Source organism: Macaca nemestrina, chromosome 5 (assembly GCF_043159975.1).
Source record: "Macaca nemestrina isolate mMacNem1 chromosome 5, mMacNem.hap1, whole genome shotgun sequence".
Classification (NCBI taxonomy): domain Eukaryota; kingdom Metazoa; phylum Chordata; class Mammalia; order Primates; family Cercopithecidae; genus Macaca; species Macaca nemestrina.
Genome location: NC_092129.1, coordinates 26,463,941 through 26,487,387, shown reverse-complemented (window position 1 = coordinate 26,487,387; position 23,447 = coordinate 26,463,941). Strand labels below are relative to the sequence as shown.

Here is a 23,447-nt window from a genome sequence, read left to right as displayed (position 1 = left end):
TTTAAGGGGATACCATATTTATCATTTTGCTAGGAGACTCTACTCAGTCCTGTTTATTGGCTCAGCAGTTATAGCAGACTTGTCCTTTGTGTACTAATTAGGTTATGTGGAGCACGATTTTTAAAATGCTGGTTCCAAATCTCCACATGTATATGCAGTGACAAGTTTCTGCCTCTCTCTAGAGGTCAAGATAAAAATCAAGCAATATGTAAAATCTTAAGTTTAGTCCTCTTTTCAGTTTTGAGAAACAGAGAGCAGATGGGCAAAATGAATCTATTTTCCCTACTTAAAAGAAAAATCTTATCGCTAGCATGTCATAACCTAAATAATCTATATGAAATCCACAAATGCCTTTAAAACCAAATATTTCTGGCCCAGAAAGGGCTAAAGACATCATTAACATGAGCTTCTGCACATAAAAAAAAAAAAGATTTTCAAACTCTCCATGTAAAAGCGTGGCTTAAGACAATTCTAAATAGTAAGAACGTATCTGATGTTAAAATAACATTAGACATGGGTTGGAATTTACTAACGTTAAAGGCCATTTTCGTGATGAATTTGGACAGGAAATGGTCATTTAAAATGTAATCATATGCTTCTAATTGTGATGTAATAGCACACTCAATGCTGAAAGGCAGCATGACCAACAAAACAAGACTGAGCAATAAAGGAATAGAAAAAGAATTAATACCAGGCAGGACAGTTTCAAATCTCTTTGAAGACTTTTCAGTGAAAACATCTTTTAATCTTTTTTTGTACTCTTAACCTGGAGAACACTGGTAGAAATTCAATGAAGCAAGAATGTGGCTGGAATGTTTCCAGAAGAGTTGGGAAAGAGCAGGATTTGAGGCAATGGCTTTGCCTGCCACTCTGGCCCAAAGGTAGGTCCAGAAAAGAGGCCTTACATTCCAAAGATCCTCCGTTGACTCCGAGTCTCACACTTTTTCCACTGTACCATGTGTGTCCAGTAAGTGTTGCCTAAGAAAATATTGGCTAAAAGGCCAATTTGGATTAAAAATGGGTTTGTCTGAAGCTCGAGTTCACAATTTTTACCACGTCACTCTCCTATTCAGAAACCCTTCAGTGGCCTTCGTTTCAAATGTGATGTGTTAACCAAGTGCATCATTATCTTGGGCTCCCATTAAGCCTCTCTCAGCCTTGCCAGTTTCATCTCTCATTACTTCCCCACAGGAAGGTTCTGACTCATTCAAATCAGTCCATTGCTCAGCCATTGTGCTCTTCCACCACTGTATATATTTGATCTGGCTGTTCCTCCCATCTGGAACACTTCCTCTGTCCTCCGTTTATTTCCATCCTATCCAATATTTACTGCAAGGGTCAGAAACCCACCTCTTTTGTAGGTGTTTCCTAAGAGCTCAGCTGGTCCTCGGTTCTCCTTTCCTTCCCTGGACACCTAGAGTACACACTCTCAAGATCACCTATTTGGCTCTCATCAGATTCTACTTAGAGTTGCAAACTCCCTTTCCTGGAAAGCTGCTACCATGTTGCAAAACCCCAGATCATAGCACAGTGCCTGCATCAGGAGCCCATACAATGTCATGTGCACTTTTGCACATAGAGCTTTCGCATATCCCAGAGCTTAAATAAACAAGCTTTCATGCCCTCAATCTATAGAGTACACAGAGGGTTTTTACATTTGCTATCTTGTTTCACAATATCCTTTGAGAAAGGCCTGACAGATATTATAATCTCCATTTTACAGACAAGAAAGCTGAACCAGGAAATCATGAGTGATTTGCCCAAGGTCACATACCAACTAAGGGGCAATATGAAGGCGTACAGGCTTCTTTTCTGATTCTCTAATGCTCATTTGGCTTACTCGTTTTTTCTGTGTCTAATCACTTTAGTTTTGCAGTTTTAAACACTGATTTGGAGTTTTCTCTATAAAGTATTAAAAACACAGAGAAAAAAAGACTTGATACTATAAGATCAGAGAGATACAAAGCTAATCAACAGAATAAAGGTATATGATCAGTATTTTAAATGACTTGGGCAACTGATGCAAAAGAGAAAAGAGCGTGAGAGCTCTTAATGTTGAATCAAATCATGAAGACTTAAGTCTGGTATAAAGAAAAATGAGATGAAAGTCTACAAACAATGTTTTAAAATTATGTATGTCTAGAGCTTTTTTCTAGAGTTTTAAGTCATACACTGAAAGATGAAAAGAAATACTACACTATACAAAATCCATTAAAAAGAAAGAAAAAATATGCTTAAGGTAAGGATTCCATTAACTAATCTGTTCTAGTGTTGAATTGCTAGCATTTCTTAAATGCAAACTCTGAGTCAGGCCCAGTCCTGAGTACTTTACATGGATTATGCACTCTCTCTCTCATAATAGTGCTCAAAAGTGTTATTATCCCGACTTTTCAGAGGAAGAAAGGCATAGAACAGGTGTTGATACAGGTGTGATTTTCAACATGTGTCACCTAACTCCTGAGCTCAAGCTAAACTGTATATAATCACCCTTGTCATCGGGAAAATCTGAATCCAATTATTCCAATTCTTTTTAAGTCAAAGTAAGTATATTTGGGCTTTATGCTGTTTCCTAATAATCATCCATATGTTTTTTACCAAAACTACTAAAACCCCTTGAGGTCTTGCTAGAACTGCATACAATGCCAATGACTTAATACTTCCCCAGAGGACTTGAATATCACGTTTGGGACAAAACAGTCTCCAGGACAAGCTCCTTTGTGCTTTGCAGTGTATACACATCTGTTTGCTTCTGCACATGGAAGAAATGAACACATGTGACTCTGTTAGGGTTGCCAAATATCTCTGACTATGAAAGGCGACATTTGCTTTAGAAAGATATTTAGGTCTCAGTGGTCTCTAGCCTTGTTGAATATAACCATAAATGCACACATTAACGTTTTTCAAGGAATGCAACTCAGTATTTTTGCTCTTAAAAAAGTGATTGTTATTGTTGGGGATGATCCATTCTCAAACATTTTTGTGTTTGACACATTCCTTACACTATTAGCAACACAAAGTAAGAGCTAACAGATGGTTATTGAACCCAGACAGACATGGATGTGAATCTCAATCCTTCCATTACTAACTTTGTGGTAAGGGGCTTTCACTGGACTTATCTGAACTTTGGTTTCCTTATCCATAAAATATAAAACTAATTAATAGGATTTGGGTGAGGACAAAACAAAGTAATAAGTGGAAAATCTAGGGATTATGGCTAACAAATGCTCCATAAGTATTAGCTTGACAATATAACTGCAGAGAACACAGAACACATACATAGAAAATGGATTTTGCTAGACAGACAAATATAAACATATCAATATAGTTGACTGTGAATATAAGATTATGAATGTTTCCTTTTTCATTCTAATTTTCTATATCTTCCAGAATTTTCATTAATAAGTAAAATAGAATTTTGGCTAAGGAAAGACATCACTTTCCTGGCAGTAGCAAGAAATCTCAGTATACAGAGGTTGACGTTGTTATCCACCTCAGTTCATTTGCAAGAAATCAGACACAGTCTCAAGGTTTTATATTAAATTTATTACAGCAACCATTTTTTTTATTTGATTAGTTCTGTGAACACATTTCCAATGATCGAGCAGTTCGCAATCCCAGAAAACTCATTTTTAAGTGTAAAGATGTGGATTCTACAGGAAAAAAAAAAAAAGAGTAGCCAAGAGTATTTACACGGGACTCTCACTTAGCACAGAGTATGAATTTAAGAGGTTAAGCTGGCACACTGAGAACACTGAACTTGGAAAAGCTGCCTCTAGCATAGTCTAAGGAAATTCTGAGGCTGTAATTTTCAATCGGCAGTCCACATCCTTTGGTAAACAGTGGTTTAGGATGAAGAAGACTATTTCACCTGACAATACCCATTTCAGGACTTGTCAATTTAGCTAGCAGAGCTTGCTTTCCTTGAAACTGGTAACCTCCTTTTAGGAGAATATGACTCCTCGGCAGGAAATCCACCTGCAACACCTGTGAATACCGGCTATTCCTGGAATAAATTTCACTGTAATATAATGAAAATGACCTTTACATAGATGGATCTTTTTTGAATGGAGGTACCTAGTGTGAGGAAATGAACTGGAGAAAAATGAACATGAATATAGTTTCTAGCCAGGGAATGCTTCAGGAAAAATATATGAAATGGATACTCTGAACCGTGTTTAGGCATGTCCTTGTGTAATTAACCCAGAGCAATTTATTGATCTTAAAAATTTCTTCAATTATGGAATCATTGGTTCTGGTATAACCTAGGTTTATGTGGGTTAAGTCAGTCCTTCCCAGCAAACCTCAGAGAGCTGACAATTGAAGTTACAGATGTGTGAAACTGAGGCACAAAGAGATGTGGATTAACAACTTTGCCAAACTCTTAGTGAATTCACAAAAGGTGCATGCTACATTGCTCTAAATTGAGTGGTACACATGAGTCATCTGCTTTTTCTATACTTTTCCCTTTGTCCCTTCAATTCCAAATCTGTCACTTAAAAACTTTCCAACACAGCAGAGAGCAGAGAACTATGCTTTGGGGTTTATGCTTTCAAAGGCAATTTCGGTTAGCAAAAGATGCAAGTCAAGGCAGGTCTCCTTCTGCTGTCTCTCATACTTCCCTCTGTACTCAGTGACTTGTGGTTACTAGTGGATTCTTGCCAGGCATAGCTCCTGTGATGGTCATCTCCCAGTAGAGCCCTTTAAAATCTTCAGTTTGACCCTGGGTCTCTTTGAGACTGGAATGCTCAGTGTGATTATTACTATGGGTCAGTTTATAACATTTATTATATTCTCAATTCATTGGACATCACAATGTTGTACACACTGTGGATACAATAATGAATACTACAGATGGGATTTCTGTGACAAGAACATACAATGGGGTAAGGAGAGTCACTTCCCCTGGAGCTCCTCCAGACAACCACTGGTTCAGAGCTCCCCATAGTAGCACTGGGAATTTGACCTATGTAATAACACAGCGCCTGATGTTCTCTTCAGTGCCTTTCATGGCTGGAAGCAGATTACAGTGTGCTGGACTCCACTTTCCCATTGGGTGAGCTCTCTTGACTGTTATTGATGCCAGGATGCTCAAGTGTTTTATTGTAGAGTCATTCATTCTGTCTTAGGCAGGTACAAATTCAGTTCACCAGAGGAGATGGTAATTCTTTATCTGCCTCATGTATACATGATACATATAGGAAATAAATGCTGATGTGTCTTTGGTTTTCGTTTAGTTCCCAATATGGTCATGCAAAAGGAACTTAAGTGATCCTAGAATGCATTAAAAAGATCTTCCAAAAATGATGAGCACTTAGCCTGTGTTTCAACTTTCTCTACAAGTTCTGCCCATTGCAACCAAAAATTGAAAAATTGGAAAAAGGGTGATTTACTAATTTTCTTCTCTGTTGTCTTAGATTTCACATTTTGAGTAGAGAGAAGCAAACAAAATACAGAGGGAATGTTATCTATCTCTCTTTAATTGTATTTCAATCCGTTTTCTATGGATTCTATGACTTAAACATGGATAACTTGGGTCAAAGTAATGTCAATTGTCTCTATATAAACTAAAATAATATATTACAATTGTGTTATGTTTCTTGTCTTCTAAACATTTTATAATTCATAGAAGTAATTTACATATCTAGAAGCAAGCCCATAAATCCAAATATATATTAAAATAATTATCACAGAGTATCAGTATAGTTTCCTTCATCTTATACTATAAATCATTGCTTATTATCACTCATTGAATTTGTTTGCAATATATAACTCTTGTTTTACATACAAAGCTTATTTAGGAGGAACTAGATCGACAGGTGGGTAGAACTATTGGTGCATACATAAGGCTGCATTCTGAGGACGTTTTTATGCATTGCTTTCTAAAGTAATTCTAAGAAAGACATCCAGACTAAGTATGGAACCCTACATTAGGCTGACATCAAAAAGCAATAAAATAAAACTTTCCAAAGCTTCTAGCTTTGGAACGCTAAATGTGGTCAACTTAAAATGATTTCCTGTTTCCAAAAAGGTCTTTTGTTGTTTCCCCCCCCCGCCCCAACAAGAAAATCCTCTCTCTGGAAATATCAGATGTCTTCATGGTTATTTGATATTACTGCCCAGGAGAATCTGAGGGGAAAAAGAACAGAAAGAAACTGAAAAAGGACCAACAGAATACAGGAAACATTTCTTGGAATTTCAAAGGCAGTAAAATGTAGAATAACTTAGCTATGCTCAGACATTTTATATAGAAAGCCTGAAGAACTGAGAAAAGAAACATTTGTATAAAGAAACTATAGACATTATATATGTAGCTTCATACTACATAAATTAAACTAAAAAGAAGAGAAAAACCATTGAAATCTTTTAAAAGAGACATTAACAAAATATTTAGTACAAATAAATGAATGAATAATTTGAATGACAGGGAACTAGAGAATAGTCATTCAAATGTTCCTAAAATGGTACAGCTATTACTGTTGCTGCTTTTCTGTATTTGTTTACACCTAAGGTAGTTATTTGTTAATATGTATCACCTTTTATACAAAAAATTAACATACGATTTTAGAGAATGAAATCTTTTATGACATTGCCAATTTGTGTTGTCTCTTATCAAGCCATTCTTCACTGCTGTTACAAAGGAATAGGTGAGGAAACTTCCAAGTTTCTACATAATCCTGACAACCTAATCGCCCAAAATGGAACAGAGAAAATTGTGGTACTTTGTTTTTGAACAACAATAATTGTTATAATTAGCACACCAGAAAGCAATCTTGCTGAAAATGAAAAATATATTAGACCTCTTGTTCTTTTCAAACTAAAAGTTAACTATAAAAATAGTGGCTTGTGATTTGGGAAAAATTAAATATAGATAAATTTTGAAATGATACATTAATACTTTCTGGATATCTTATATTCCATGCAAGACTAAAACATGAGTTGAGATGCTAAGAAAAATTAGTTATACCAAAACCAACATATATGTTAATAAAAAGCACTTGTTAAAGCTTTAAAAAGCACTTACGTGGCACATAGTAGTTGCTCATTATGGGTTTTGGGGTTTTAGTAGACTGAGTTTCAACTCCATCTAAAGAGTATTCAATGCTTTGCTAACAGCTTACACATAATTCATATATTTACTTGCAATTTTTTGAACATATTTGCTTTCTTTAAGAGGAATGTTTTTTGGGAAAGAAATGGGAAAAAGAATAGTGAGGGTTTCCTTGCTGTACTATACATTAAAATATATTATACAATCTTATTTTTATTTTTATTTTTTCTGAGACAGAGTCTTGCTCAGTCACCCAGGTTGGAGTGCAGTGGCACTATCTAGGCTCACTGCAAGCTCCACCTCCCGGGTTCACCATTCTCCCACCTCAGCCTCCCAAGTAGCTAGGACTACAGGCGCCCGCCACCACGCCCGGCTAATTTGTTTTTTTTATTGTATTTTTAGTAGACATGGGGTTTCACCATGTTAGCCAGGATGCTGTCAATCTCCTGACCTCATGATCTGCCCACCTTGGTCTCCCAAAGTGCTGGGATTACAGGTTTGAGCCACTGCACTTGGCCAATCTTAATAATTTTTAAAGTTTATTACTGGTATTAGGATAGAGGCAAATTAATGTAATACACTAGAAGATCCAGAAACATATAAGTATATAAAAGACTCTTATATATGACAGAGATGCCATTTACAATGATTGAGAAAGAAAAGATTATTTAGTAAACGAGCTGGCTAATGGCTTGAAAAAAAAAGTTAGATCCCTACCTCATGCACATGGCAGAGTAAATTCCAAATGTACTAAAAATTCATAATAGAAAATTGAAACACTGAAATACTAGAAGAAATATAATGACAATATAATCTTGAGGTGGCAGATAGTACTTTATATTATAATTTAAGTAATATATTTATGAAAATTGGTCATATTTTCTAAAACTGACACAAATCTAGTGAGAAGGGTGGCACTGTTTTACATTTTTGCAAGTCTCCTTAATGTCTGGCTTAATAGAAAACATCTGGAATCTCATATTTGCCTTGGCAGTCATCTGTGGTGATATCATATGTCTGTAGCTGGACAACTCCACTGTAAACTTGTGAAAGAATAAAAGTGAAAAAGGCAGATATATCATAGTATTATTATGTAAATAGTTTTGACCTTTTAGGACTCTGGAATGAATCTCTGGGTCACATGTGGACTGTGAATCACCCTTTGAGACTATGAAATATAATATAAACTTTTAAACTGATTGCATTTCTAAAGGATCAATTTCATTTGCATAGTTATGGAAAAGATTCATCTGAATTACCTGTAGTTTCCTATAAGTGATCAGTTTCCTACCCCTATTGAGTAGCAAAATATCTTAGTATACTTTTAAATTGGATTATTCCCCAAAAGGTCTAAAATCACCCCATACTCCACTGAAAGGATACCCTATTGTCTCTTCTGTCCATTTCTCAGTGTATCCTCCTAACCTCCACCACCTTCAATTATCAGCCTCCACCAAATTAAACATGTTGATATGCAAAGGTCATAAGGAGATGGACAAATTTCTAGGTGGTAATACAACAAGAAAGAAGGAAATTGGAACTGTTTTCAGTGTAGTTAATGTAGTTACTTCTTTATATTTCCACACTTAGACATCCTCGCAAAATATCCTCCTTCACAACTTCCCTCTTTAATTTGAAAAATCACATTTTCCTAAAGAAGTCCTTTTTCATGTTTCTTATTTCAATCCTTTACCCCCTTTTCGGAAATCTAATCACTTTCCTCAGCAGTTAGAAGTTTCCCTTTTTGGTCTATTCCATGCCTACCAACTCAAATGACACCTCTGACTTTGTTCAAATGTTTATAACAATCTCATTTGTTCAGGAAGATGGAATGCATTCTAATTACATGATTATAAGTAGGTAAGAGTTTCAGTTCAGGTTCAGTAAATCCTCCAAAAGAAAACTTGCTTTTTTTCACTCTAGATCATCTGACAGTTAATCTTCATCAAAGTGGTCACTAGGATTATAAAACAAAATCTCACAAAGCAAATGTGTGTGTGTATATATATGTCTCACAACAGATATATATATATCCCACAACAGATACATATATATATCCCACAACAGATACATACATATATCTCACAACATATATATATATATCTCACAACAGATATATATATAGTCTCACAATAGATATATATGTCTCACAACAGATATATATATCTCTCTCACAACAGATATATATATGTATATCTCACAACAGATATATATGTATATCTCACAACAGATATATATATATCTCACATCAGATATATACATATCTCACATCAGATATATATATATCTCACAAGATATATATATATCTCTCACAACAGATATATATATATCTCTCTCAACAGATATATATATATATATATCTCACAACAGATACACACACACACACACACACATATGCATATGTGAAATGAAAGGCTATGGTTATTTAGCTTTATTTTGTCCTGTCCTTTTTAGGGCAATAGACTCCACCATTATTCTTCTAAGAAGCTTTTTTTTTTCTTTTATGCCCCATTGAGTGTGGTGTCATTATAAAAGACATCATACTAAATATAAATTGCTTAGTCTTAGTTTCCCTTCCTGCAAAGTAGTATTTCAATCAAATTCCATATGATTTCTCCTTCTTAAGGATGTGTTTGAGAGCAGACGTAGAGATGGAGAGAGCTACAGTTTATATATAACACATGTTCAAAAATGTATACCCACAACGTGGACATGGATAAGAATGAGCAACCCAGACATTTGAAAATGTATGAACATTTTGCTGCTTCATTTTATGGTTTATATTGAGGTATGGAGAACAAGTCAGTAAATATTTGTATGACTAATAATCCTAAAACATTTATTCTAAATATGACTTTGGGACTATAGAAGTGAGTTATTTCATATTCTCAGTATAAAACTAGAGTCACAAAGGGCTCAAGTGTGATTCTAGAGATAGAAAGTGAACTATGACCACAAGGAGCTGGCTTTAGTGAGATGTACATAAATACCTAATCTTCCCCTTACTCCTTTCTCTCCTCCTCTATCTCTCCTTCTCTCCACAACATGGACAGGAGTAAGATTAAGTAGCTCAGACATTTAAAAATCATCCTTCTTTTCCTCCTCCTCTTTTCCCTCCTCCTCGTCTTTCTCCTCCTCCTCCTTTTTAATGAATGAAAATAGAAATGGCAGCAATGTGAAACTTTTGATCTAAATAGGATTGCAAACTGTGACCCATGGATTAAACCTGGCCCTGGCCCTTTGCCTCTTTCTGTACATCCATGAGCTAAGAATGATTTTTAACTTTTTTTTTTTTTTTTTTTTTTTTTGAGACAGAGTCTTCTCTGTTGCCAAGGCTGGAGTGCAATGGTGTAATCTCGGCTCACTGCAACCTCCACTTCCCGGGTTCAAGCAATTCTCCTGCCTCAGCCTCCCGAGCAACTGGGAATACAGGCACCCACAACCATGCCTGGCTAAGTGGAGACAGGCTTTCACCATATTGGCCAGGCCAGTCTCAAATTCCTGATCTTGTGATCTGCCCACCTCAGCCTCCCAAAGTGCTGGGATTACAGGCATGAGCCAATGCACCCAGCTGGTTTTTTTTTTCAACATTTTTAAGTGGTTGAAATTAACTCAAAAAGATAGTATCTGGTGACACTTGAAAATGATATGAAATTCAAATTTCATTATCTATAGATAAAATAATATTGGAACACAGCCACACTCATTTGTTCATATACTATATACCATTGCTTTTGTGCTATACTGGCAAAGTTAAGTAATGACAACAGAAACCATATGTGACACTCTCATGACTTCACACTCCTGCTCAATGTACTACAGATCACAGTGATGCAATTGTAACTCAACAATATTTCAAATGTAACTCAGCAGTATTTCAATATGTCATGCATATTGCTCCACCATAACGTAATTTTTATAATTTATCAATAGGTATTTATTATGTCAAAAGAAGAAGAGAAAATGGGGCTCTGAAAGTTGCACCTCTGAGGCACAATGGAATGTAGGTTATTTTATTATTGAATTCAATTGTGAAGGGTTATATTTATTATGCAGTGACACTATAGCTGTGATAAAATGCAACATACATCAGCGTCACCAAAAACTATGCATGCACTACAGTATTCTCCCAACTCACAGAAAAGGTAATAATTAAAAAATGTAACATGGACTATTTTGTCACAGCAGAATTTCTTCACAAAAATAAAAAATGAAAATCAGACTGTGACCAAAGTACATGTCTACATTGCTCATTTGTTAAGCAAGGAAATTCATTTACAAATGGTGAATTAATTAAATCACATTTGATTGCAGCTATAGTTAATATCTGCCTAGAGAAAACTCTACTGAAGATTATTAGCCTTTTAATGAGAATAACAGTTCAAAGAGTTGAGGACATTGGGAGCAATGTCAATAGTCAATTAATAAACAAAGCAAATTGTGTTTAGTGGTTATTTTTGGCTCTTGGTAAGTTAACAGGGGTTACCAATAGTGCTGAGTTATTTTTCACTTGAGGAATTAATGCCAAGTTTGAGATGACTGAAGAATTAGTGTATATGAATAGTTCATGTGGAATAATTACAGGAGAGAGTATTTTCCCCCCCAAAAATGAGAAAGCAACAATTCAGTAAAATCTGAAGTGGTATCTGCTAAGATATGTTATAATTAATGATGGGAAAAAAAAAAAGTGTAGAGTAGAAAATGACTTATTTGGACAATTTTACTAAGCTTTTGACATTGTCTTGAACATGAATAATTGCCCAAAATCAGTATTATTTAATACTAAACAGCTTTGGAAATTTTCTGTTACTGCAGACTTGATTACTTAATTCAATCTAAAATTGCAAGGGAATTTAGAGTTTATATGTGAATGATACTGCAATGAAGTCATTTTTGAAACGAATATTTTTCAATGACAATTTTGAACCACGTGTTGGCAAAAGTTAAAGCAACAGTCAAGATTTTCATCCTTATATGAATATTTAGTGGATATGTTCTTTGAACTCAAACTACAGTTTCAGCAGAACTCTTTAGACCTTGATGCAAATGAAAAGGAAATTTCATATTTCAAAATATATTTCACTAAGACATTGAGAAGCTTTCACCTAACCTTCAATTAGAACTTATTCATCCAAAATGTAGTGACGTGCTAAAAGCGAAATATCAAAAGAATCTAATACGAGTGTGTTAATGTATTTCAAGTTTTAATTATGATTATAATCATATGCTAGTGGATTGATAACAGTATTTGGCAGTGCCATCTGTGCTAAAAGATGTTTTGGAATATGAAACACATAAAAGTTCATTATGGATAGCATTAACAGATGATATTTGTAACTGATTTTGATAAGAAAAAACACTATGAATTTCAGTTAAGCAAACCTGCAACTCCCAGAAGAGAGAACTCCATTCTTCTCATTATTAGACTTGTATTAAAATTATTTCAGCTCATTTGGGTACAAAGTAAAAAAGTTAAAAAAATACATATTTTGTAGTACTCAAAATAACTTGAATGCTGTAGTACTCAATTATAATTGTTATTATATTTGAACTTCATCAATTAAAAAGTATGTGGAAATTTGTTTTCTCTCTGATCATGTAACATTTATGTAATTTCCATAATTTTGCCTCTTTGCCCACAAAGCTTAAAAAATTCTTTTTTTTTTTTTTTCTTTTTTTTTTTTGAGATGGAGTCTCACTGTGTCACCCAGACTGGAGTGCAGTGGCATGATCTCTGCTCACTGCAAGCGCCGCCTCCCAGGTTCACACCATTCTCCTGACTCAGCCTCCCGAGTAGCTGGGACTGCAGGTGCCTGGCACCACTCCCAGCTAATTTTTTGTATTTTTAGTAGAGACAGAGTTTCACCATGTTAACCAGGATAGTCTCCATCTCCTGACCTCGTGATCCACCTGCCTCGGCCTCCCAAAGTGTTGGGATTACAGGCGTGAGCCACCGCACCCGGCCCCATTATCTGGACTTTTACAGAAAAAGTTTGCTGACCTTTGATCTAAATGAAACAAATCTGAATTCTGGTTCCACTTGTGGAATGTCAAGGAAACTGACAGCAGAAAGAACGTGCTGGAGGCCAGACATAAGTCAAATTGGGTTGGTGGTTATCCTGAGACTTACAGTGAAAGACACTGGCTGCAAGGGTCTGTCTGAGATGTTCTTCTCTCAAAAGAGGGCCTCAGGTTCTGAATGAAATTAGCCATCCTAGACATCCGACAGTGGAGCCAGGATAACCAGGCTGTCATGCTCCAGTATACTGAGCACTATCAATCATTTTTCCTTCCAATGACTTTCTGTTTGTTTCCATAGTTATATGTTTGTAAGGAAATTGTATGTTTGCCCTAAACAGGTTGTTTGAGTTTATCTTTTTGACATAGAGGACACAGAAATTTTGGATAATTTCATTGTTAGGAGGTGGCATTGGCCAATGTAGGTATCATTAAAATGGATTGTAGATGCCTAATAAATTGCATGTGAATTTACTTTTTCTGAAACTAAGGTAAACTCTTTATGTCTTCTTATTAGCTTTCAATGTTTTCAGAAAGAAAGAAAGAAGATTTAGAGAAAATTAGAACAGGAACTATTAAAATAGTTTTTCACTTGATTTTCCAACATCTTAGAAAAGAGACCTAGGCTTTGTGTAGACCAGTGTAAAAAGATATGCCTTGTCTATACATAACTGAGCCAGGAAAATGAACACTTTCCACTTAGTATTTATTTGTAAATTCATAATCAAAAAGGTAATAGTTACCATTCCTAACTTCTTCAAAGATACAGGGGATGAAAAAAGACTTATAATAACCTCTTCAGAATAGATTTTTATGTGAAGGAAGTGCAGAATCACCAGTGTTTTCTTTTTGCCAGCATACCTCTGGGAGTTACATTGGGATTAAGTCTCTTCTAATCACCAATTGTTAGCTGACAAGGTGGACTCTGAACTAGTGAGTTCAAACATAGGGTTCTCTCATGTATGAAAAAATAAAAAGACCATGTCAAAGCTAGTCTTTATCACTTGCCTGGCAATCAATCACATATCTTCCATGGAATGCAGTTTTACATACAAAGTATTTGCTTTAAATACTTTATAGAAATAAAAGATGTGTACTGAGGATAACTTAAAAAGTAGCTCACATTTTTGAAACGTGTCATTTCTTCATTACATTTTTTTCATTATTGATAAGGTTTGGCTCTGTGTCCCCAACCAAATCTCACTTTGAATCGTAATCATCCACACATGTCATGGGAGGGACTCAGTGGGAGGAAATTGAATCATGGGGGTGAGTTTTTGCCATGCTGTTCTCGTGATAGTGAGTAAGTCTCATGAGATCTGATGGTTTTATAAAGGGTAGTTCCCCTGCACATGTCTTCTTGCCTGCTGCCATGTAAGATGTCACTTTGCTCCTCCTTGTCTTCTGCCATGATTGTGAGGCCTCCCCAGCCATGTGGAACTGTGAGTCCACTAAACCTCTTTCCTTTATAAATTACCCAGACTAGGTATGTCTTTATTAGCAGCATGAGAATGGACTAATACAGTAAATTGGTACCAATGGAGTAGAGTGCTGCTGTAAAAATACCCGAAAATGTGGAAGCGACTTTGGAACTGGGTAACAAGCAGAGGTTGGAACAGTTTGGAGGGCTCAGAAGAAGACAAGGAAATGTGGGAAACTTTGGGACATCCTAGAGACTGGTTGAATGGTTTTGACAAAAATGTTGCTTGTGATATGGACAATGAAGTCTAGGCTGAGGTGGTCTGAGATGAAGATGAGGAACTTGTTGATAACTGCAGCAAAGGTGACTCTTGTTATGCTTTAGCAAAGAGACTGGTGGCATTTTGCCCATGTCCTAGAGATTTGTGAAAATTTCAGCTTGAGAAAGATCATTTAGAGTATCTGGTGGAAGAAATGGCAAAGTGTTCAAAAGGAAGCAGAGCATAAAAGTCTGAAAAATGTGCAGCCTGACCATGCAACAGAAAAGAAAAACCCATTTTCTGGGGAGAAATCCAAGCCTGCTGAAGAAATGTGCATAAGTAATGAGAAGCCCAATGTTAATCACCAAGACAATGGGGAAACTGTCTCTAGGGCATGTCAGAGACCTTCAAGTAAGCCCCTCCCATCTCAGGCCCAGAGACCTAAATGGAAAAAGTAGTTTCATGGGTCAGACCCAGAGGCCCCTGCTGTGTGCAGCCTAGGAACTTGGTGCCTGTGTCCTGGCTTCGTCAGCCACAGCTAAAAGGGGCCAAGATATAACTCAGTCTGTGGCTTCAAAGGGTGTAAGCCCCAAGCCTTGGCAGCTTCCAAGTGGTGTTGAAGCTGTGGGTGCACAAAGGCAAGAATTGAAGTTTGGGAATCTCTACTTAGATTTCAGAGGATGTATAGAAATGCCTTGATGTCCAGGCAGAGGTGTGCTGCAGGGGCAGAGCCCTCATGGACAACCTCTACTAGGGCGGTGAGGAAGGGAAATGTACGGTGCTAGCCCCTACACAGAGTACCTACTGGAGCACTGCCTAGTGGAGCTGTGAGAAAAGGGCCACCATTCTCTAGACCCCAGAATGGTAGACCTACTGACAGCTTGCATCATGCACCTAGAAAAGCCACAGACACTAAATGCCAGCCCATGAAAGCAGTCAGGAGGAGGGCTGTAGCCTGCAAAGCCACAGGGTTGGAGCTGCCCAAGACCATGGAAACCCACCACTTACAACAGTGTGACCTGGATGTGAGACATGGAGTCTAAGGAGATCATTTTGGAGCTTTCAGATTTGACTGTCCTGCTGGATTTTGGACTTGCGTAGGGCCTGTACCCGCTCTGCTTTGGCCAATTTCTCCCATTTGGAATGGGTGTGTTTACCCAACGCCTATACCCCCATTGTATCTAGGAAGTAACTAACTTGCTTTTGATTTTACAGGCTCATAGGCAGAAGGGACTTGCCTTGTCTCAGACGAGACTTTGGTCTTGGACATTTGGGTTAATGTTGTAATGAGTTAAAACTTTAGGGCCTGTTGGAAGGCATGATTGGTTTTGAAATGTGAGGACATGAGACTGGGGAGGGGTGAGGGGCAGAAAGATATGGTTTGACTATGTCCTCACCCGAATCTCACCTTGAATTGTAATAATCCTCACGTGTCATGGGAGGAACCAAGGGTGTGGTAATTGGATCATGGGGGTGGGTTTTTCCCATGCTGTTCTCATGATAGTGAATAAATCTCATGAGATCTGATGCGTTTATAAAGGGGAGTTCCCCTGCACATACCTGCTTTCCTGCTGCCATGTAAGACGTCCCTTTGTTCTTCCTTTGTCTTCCACCATGATTGTGAGGCCTCCCCAGCCATGCTGGACTGTGAGCCCATTAAACCTCTTTCCTTTATATATTACCTAGTCTTGGGTATGTCTTTATTTGCAGCATGAGAATGGACTAATACAATTCTCCAAATTAAGCTTTTCCTTTCCGTTATAAGGGTAACATGATAAAATCACAGAATGGACACCGAAAGAAAGTTTTTCTGAAAATAAGAAATGTACACCAAATTCCATTTGCTGATTAAATATTTTACTATGCTTTATAAATACCTAAAGATATTTAGCTTATCCAGTCACTATTCCTTTTAAGGAAAGCTTTTGGAATATGGAGTTTAATTGCCATTTATACTAAATAGCAAAAATAAGGTTGTGCAATTTACATGTTTAACTTCTAATATGAAATTATCTCTCTGAAGTTTTAAGTCAAATTGAGAATGGAAGCAACCTCCCCAAGAAGCATAAAAGGCAGGCTGTAAAAGAAGTGCATGGAGAGGAGAGAGAATAGTAGGCTATAGACAGAGGTATTCCTTTACTAGGGTGTATCATGGAGTCAGGAAGGAGAGGGGTGCAAAATTGAGGGTTGTAATCTGACTCCCTGGTAGCAGATACTTGTGGGGCAAAGTCTGGATTTTATCAAAACTAGAATTGGTAGACGTCTCCATTTATTTCCACGTATATCCAATCAGTTACTAATTATTGATGATTCTACTTAAAAAATTTCTATTGGAGATACTGAATAAATATATAAATGTATTAATTAATACATGGATGAATGAATGAACAACTGGATAAATGAATAAATAAGGGACAACAGTGAAAGGTCCTTTGACTTAATATTTCTCAGGTGATAGTGAGATGCTCCATCCTGATTTCTGGGCAATGTGTCCAATCACAATGAGCCCCAGGCAGTGGATGGGGCACAGCAACTAAGATGCAGTGCTAAGGAAACAAAGATGGATTGAGTCAGACTTGTTATTTTAAATAAGTCAGGTATCCAGGAAAATTAGAACAGAAGGGAACGTTAAAAATCCCACGCTAGTTAATAGGGCTTAATCCAGGCACACAAAACGTCATGTCTTCTTGGTAACATGACTTCATTTTAAGTGTCACTCAGTGGTGGCTGAGCTTCCTGGTCTACTTCCTACTTCCTAGCCTACTATGATCTCCTGGGTCAGACTGTATGTGGCCACTAGGGGACAGAGTGGCAGGCAGGAGCACAGAGAAGAAAAAAGGCAGGGAACACATGGCAGAAACCAACCAAAGTTATCTAACTTCAGCCACTCTTCAAACTTTTACAGTATTTTGGCTTATGTTCACCACTATGCCTTTTGGAATTCTTGTATTTTATAATTTGTTAAGCTACTATGGGACTTATGTTGATATAGAAAAGTCTTTTTTCTTCTTTTCCTTTGTTTTTTGACACACAACTACTTTGTTGCTTATTTGATCACACCAAAACTGCCAAGTGTCTGCATGTGGAGATGTGTGAAGGGTTAGGTTATATGCAACAATTGGGCAGTGTCATTCATTGTAAATTCATGGGAACATGATAGACATTTTCTTAGAATTTAACTGTCAGGTTCATCAGATGGGTGAACTGAATTCAGCTTCATATATTTACCAAGTTACGATATGTTGATTTATTGTTTTTTTTGTTTTCCATGAATGGGCTAGACCAGGTTTATTTGAGAGGCAATGCATATGAAGGAGGCAGTAGTAAAGTAAGTATGAGTTATTTCACACTGCGTTCCTCCCATGACACGTGGGGATTATTACAATTCAAGGTGAGATTCGGGTGAGGACACAGTTAAACCATATCTTTCTGCCCCTTGCCCCTCCCAAATCTCAAACCAAGCATGCCTTCCAACAGGCCCTAAAGTTTTAACTCATTGCAACATTAATTTAATATGAGTTATTTCAACTCTGTGTCTATTATATACTGTTAACTTGAAGAGAAAAGAAAGCTGTCTTACCAAGCACCCTTTTTTTAAAATAAAAATTATCTTTGAGTAGCAATTTTACTAAATTAAAAGTGATTTTCCCATATTTTATCACCTTCAGTTAATATAAAATAATGGAATATTTTATAATCCTAATAATTTGCACATTAAAACTTTAAGTTTATTACTATTATAAGTATTCCAATGACTACTGTTTATTCAATTCCAGCTTTTTTGTCCCTGTAATAGATAATAGGTTAATTATTTGTGTTAACTAATCCATTGACTTGATTCCCTCATTAAAGTAATCAAAAGTTTCAGTTTAATTGAAGAAATTTAGCGCTTTATATTTAGTATCATGTGGTAATTATCTTTGCCTTTCAGGCCATCAACTATGCTGTTTTAACTCTTCTTTTTAGCCACTTTCATGAAATGCAAGGTTAACAAAATTTTTAAAAAAGCTCTTTGACCAACTACTGCTGGAAGCAAAGATGCCAAAATGCCATCTTTTAAAAACAGCCCTTGAAATACCTTCTACTTAGGTATATATACCTGAAAATAAGAAGAAATAGAGAATCTTCTGAAACCTTCACAGTACTTTCACATGAGTTTGAAACTCAGGTGTAGACCAAAATGTGCAGATGATTATCAAATTTAAGCTATTTTTAAAGTTTTTTTTTTTTTTTTTTTTTTTTTTTTTTTAGCCTTTATAGTATTAATTAAGAAATCTGTTCAACATCTGGGCAAGGCTTAAATATCTTTCATATTTCTATCAGCTGGAAATGAGAAAAAGAAACACATTTCATATGAAACATATTTTTCTACAAGATGAGAATGCAGAAATGTTTTCTCTAACAGTATCTGTTTTAAGCTGGGCGTGGTGGCTCATGCCTATAATCCCAGCACTTTGGGAGGCTCAGGCGGGTGGATCACCTGAGGTTGGGAGTTCGAGACCAGCCTGACCAACATGGAGAAACCCTGTCTCTACTAAAAGTACAAAAAATTAGCTGGGCGTGGTGGCGGGCATCTGTAATCCCAGCTACTAGGGAGGCGGAGGCAGAGGAATCGCTTGAACTTGGGAGGCGGAGGTTGCGGTGAGCCAAGATCACACCATTGCACTCCAGCCTGGGCAATAAGAGCGAAACTGTATCTCAAAAAAAAAAAAAAAAAAAAAAAAGACCACACAATATCTGTTTTATAGAAAGACTATCAAGAGAAGTAAAGCAAGTTTTTTTGCAAGGGAGGAGATGTGGGGAGATACCTAGATGACAGGCATGATAATGTTCCTTCTGGTTTACTTCACAATTCTATCCTTTGCTAAAGCAATGTTTACCTTGATTTGGCGTTTCTCATCTTGTCTTCCTCTTCCTGACTTGGCTTTAGCTTTTAAACTAAAAATAAAGATAAATGAAGGCAGAGAAGAATTTTTACTAGCAAGTGTTGCACAAGAAATAACTATAGTCTCATAAAGTTTTATCTTTATTCACGTCTTGCAATTTGAAATGTAGTTAAATCATAAGGCAAGGCTTCATACCACGTCCCTGAAGCTAAATACAGTACTTTTCTACTTATCTTCTTTAATAGAACTTATTTATTTTTAAACTTTAGTACACTAAGATTTTAAAAATCTTAAACTACCAGTGTGGGCTAGGATTCTCTTTACAAGTTTTGCAGAGGGACAGAGACTGCACACAGGAAACTTGATACAACTAATGTCACCAAATTAGATAATGTGTAACACAATGTCCAACTTTTGAACAGACACCATTTCAACAAATACCAGATTTGAAGATAACCCCACTGAAATCTGAAAAAAAATATTTCAAATCAGAGAGAAGACTGTACAGATAGTCTTGAGCTTAAAAAAATCTGTAACATTTTAGTTTCAAATGCACTTTGTAAGCTAAGATTCAAACATACACTTTGGGCACTTATGATCAAAATTTGGAATAATAGTATGGTAGGTTTCAATTCTTCCAAGTCAACTTGGGCATTGCAAATACCAACTGAACTATCTATCACAAATATGTTCTGTTTCCTTGAAATACATTAGGTTTTTAAAAAATGATACTACTCACAGTGGGAGAAACAAATTTATAATCAATTTATGTGGGTAATATTAATACAATAATATTAGAAATATTGTGCTATGCCGAGCTAATGTTTAGTAACTTTCTGAAAAGTCTGTGAAGTGTCTACTTGACACAAATTTAGGTAAATAAAAAAATTTTGAAATAAAAAAAAAGTCTTCTATACTTTTTATACTCTCTCCTTTGTATGCTAGGGAGAAGTTGAACGGTCTAGGAAACTTCTTAAGTCTTTTAAAATTTGCAATTTCTTGGCTAATACACAACAGGCCATTTGAGGTCATTCTTTCCAACTGAGTCACTGACTCAGGGCTCAGAGCATGGTGCTTAAATGTCAATGGAGACAAGCCCTCTGACTGTGATCCTCATTGTCGTGATACGGTCTCCTGTTCTGGATACTCCCATTCTTATAAAAAGCAACTCTTGCTTATTTATTATGTAGGGGAGAAAACAAAATTTCTTTTCTTTCTTTTTTAGGCTCTTCGTTGAGATCGTTTCCTGAAAACAAACATCGGATTAACAAAAGAGACAAGCGGAAGTTTATTAATGCATGTTGTACCCATCATGCAGGAGAGGCCTCAGTTCAAAAGTATTCCTCTCTCAAGGCAGTGGCTTAGGGGACTTGCTTAAATAGTATTTCCACAAAGAACCATCAATCTGATATAGCAGAAAGACAAAGGAGAGAGCAGTTTCAGTCTTTCAAAAGGTAGGAAAACGTAGGAAGACAGTAAAATATGTCTGCAATTTTTTCTGTTGCCTCCTGGTGACTTCTCTGGGCTGATAAGCAAGCTCTGTCTCAAGGAAGGATTGATAGCCTGCCATCAGGCAAGCAGAGCCTGAGACAGAGTGTTCCCCTGTGTTTTCAGTGTTCGTAATCTAACAATCCTCACTATTTTGGAGAGAAACATTTTGGTTTCCTTCAATAAAAATCTGAGAGTTCCTAATGTAGAAATACTGTGTCTAATTCACTCTTTGATCTTCCCAAGGATCTCCATAGAGCAGGGGACTAATTTAGTGTTTGTTGAATTGAATTTATTTATTTATTTATTTATTTTATTTTTTTTTTTTGAGACAGAGTCTCACTCTGTCACCCAGGCTGGAGTGCAGTGGCCAGATCTCAGCTCACTACAAGCTCTGCCTCCCAGGTTTACGCCATTCTCCTGCCTCAGCCTCCCAAATAGCTGGGACTACAGGCGCCCGCCACCTTGCCCAGCTAGTTTTTTGTATTTTTAGTAGAGACGGGGTTTCACCGTGTTAGCCAGGCTGGTCTCGATCTCCTGACCTCGTGATCCGCCCATCTCGGCCTCCCAAAGTGCTGGGATTACAGGCTTGAGCCACCGTGCCTGGCCGAATTGAATTTATTTAAGGTTGGCTTTCTTTTCTCCTTACAATTTCACGTTGTGACTTTTACTGTTTTCTTTGTTGTGTGCCTGCATTAGACCACCACTTACTGATTTTTGCACTACTTAATGGGAGCAGAAGAGTAAAATTGCCTATTTGATTCTGAGCCTGAATCAGATAAATAGTAACATTTTGGAAGCCTCCAGGAAAGGGTAGGAAGCAGAAGGAATGTGCTGTCAGGGATTTTTCTGCCTACTAGGGGATTGGTGCAGTAGAAAAGAAGGTGTAGAAGTAAGATGGGCTTGTTTTCAAACTTCTGCTATTTCCTAGGAGGAGTTTGTCATCTTAAATGGGAAGAACAAGGCTTACCCCTAGGAATGTTGGGAAGATGAAATAAAATGTTATACGTAAAGCGTCCAGGATAATGCCAAATGTACAAATGGTAGCCATTAAAATCTGAACCAGAAAGATTATGGTATTACAAAATAAGAGATTATTTTTTAGGTTACATTGCTTGCTTAGAAATTACTCACTCTTTCAAAATAGGTTTCAATTGTCCCCTTTCACTTCCATGATATGTGAAGAAAGCTGACCCCATCCAGAGAACTCACCCACCATGGAGAAGACAGCGGAGTACTACACCATTACACAGAGCAACTCCCTGCCACTGTTAGGGTTGGTAAGCTATGCCAGAGCCTACATTGCTGATTAACATGTTAGAAGCAAGTAGTATCCCTTAGAAATCAATCAATAAAGATAAAATCTTGAGGAATTACTCTGATAAAAGACAAAGAGGTACACATTGGCTTGTAAAATAGAATTCAACTGTAAAAGTAACATATGAAAAAATGATACAGATTAACAATTTTTTTTAAAGGCAGATAAAAATTCACAAGTCAAGTGCAAATGAAAGAAATCTCAAAATACAATTAAATGTGAAAGATGTCTCCCTTCCAGGAGGTGAAACTTAATTATTCCCATCCTAAATCTTTAAATATGGACTGTTCTGAATGATTTGCTTCCAAAGAATCAAATATGAAGAAAGAGAAAAAGAGGGGAGACAGGAAGGAGAAGAAACTTTACAGTGGAGAAAACTATCCAACACTATCTTGCCCAGGTATGAAGGATAACATCACCAGTAATAAGTCATGTCTCCAGTCTAACCATGAGGAAAACGTCAGATAAATCTTCTGCTCTACTAAATAACTGATCACTGTTCCTTAAAACTTTCAAGATCACACACACACACACACACACACACACACACACACACACACAGAAAAGATTAAGAAACTGTCACAGACCAGAAGAGATTAAGGAGACACAACAACTACAACAAGTACATGTAATGTGGTATTACTAAATGGGATTCTGGAATAGAGAAAAGATACCAGTTTAAAAAATAATAATAATAACTTGTGAAATCTGAATAAAGTGTGAGGTTTAGTTAGTAGTAATGTACCAATATTTTCTTACTGTGACAAATGTATCATGGTAAGGTAAGATATTAGTAATAGGAAAAATTGTGGGGAAAGGTATTATCTTAATAACTTTTTTAAAAATCTAAAGCTATTCTAAAATGAAAAGATGATTTTGACCCATTGTGGAAAGCAATGTGGTGATTCCTTAAAGACTTAAAAACAGAACTACTATTGAACCCAGCAATCCCATTATTGAGTATATGCCCAAAGAAATATAAATCATTCTATTATATCAGACACATGCAC

At 36.6% G+C, this 23,447-nt stretch overlaps 1 long non-coding RNA gene across 1 annotated transcript; it reads left to right on the top strand.

Annotated features, from left to right (window-relative positions):
- Nucleotides 1-653: 653 nt before the first annotated feature.
- Nucleotides 654-22,941, top strand: LOC139363289 (uncharacterized). The gene is made up of 3 exons (XR_011623323.1): nt 654-881; nt 20,857-21,085; nt 22,267-22,941. It is a non-coding gene; the product is annotated as an uncharacterized lncRNA (long non-coding RNA).
- The last annotated feature ends 506 nt before the right edge of the window (nt 22,942-23,447 follow it).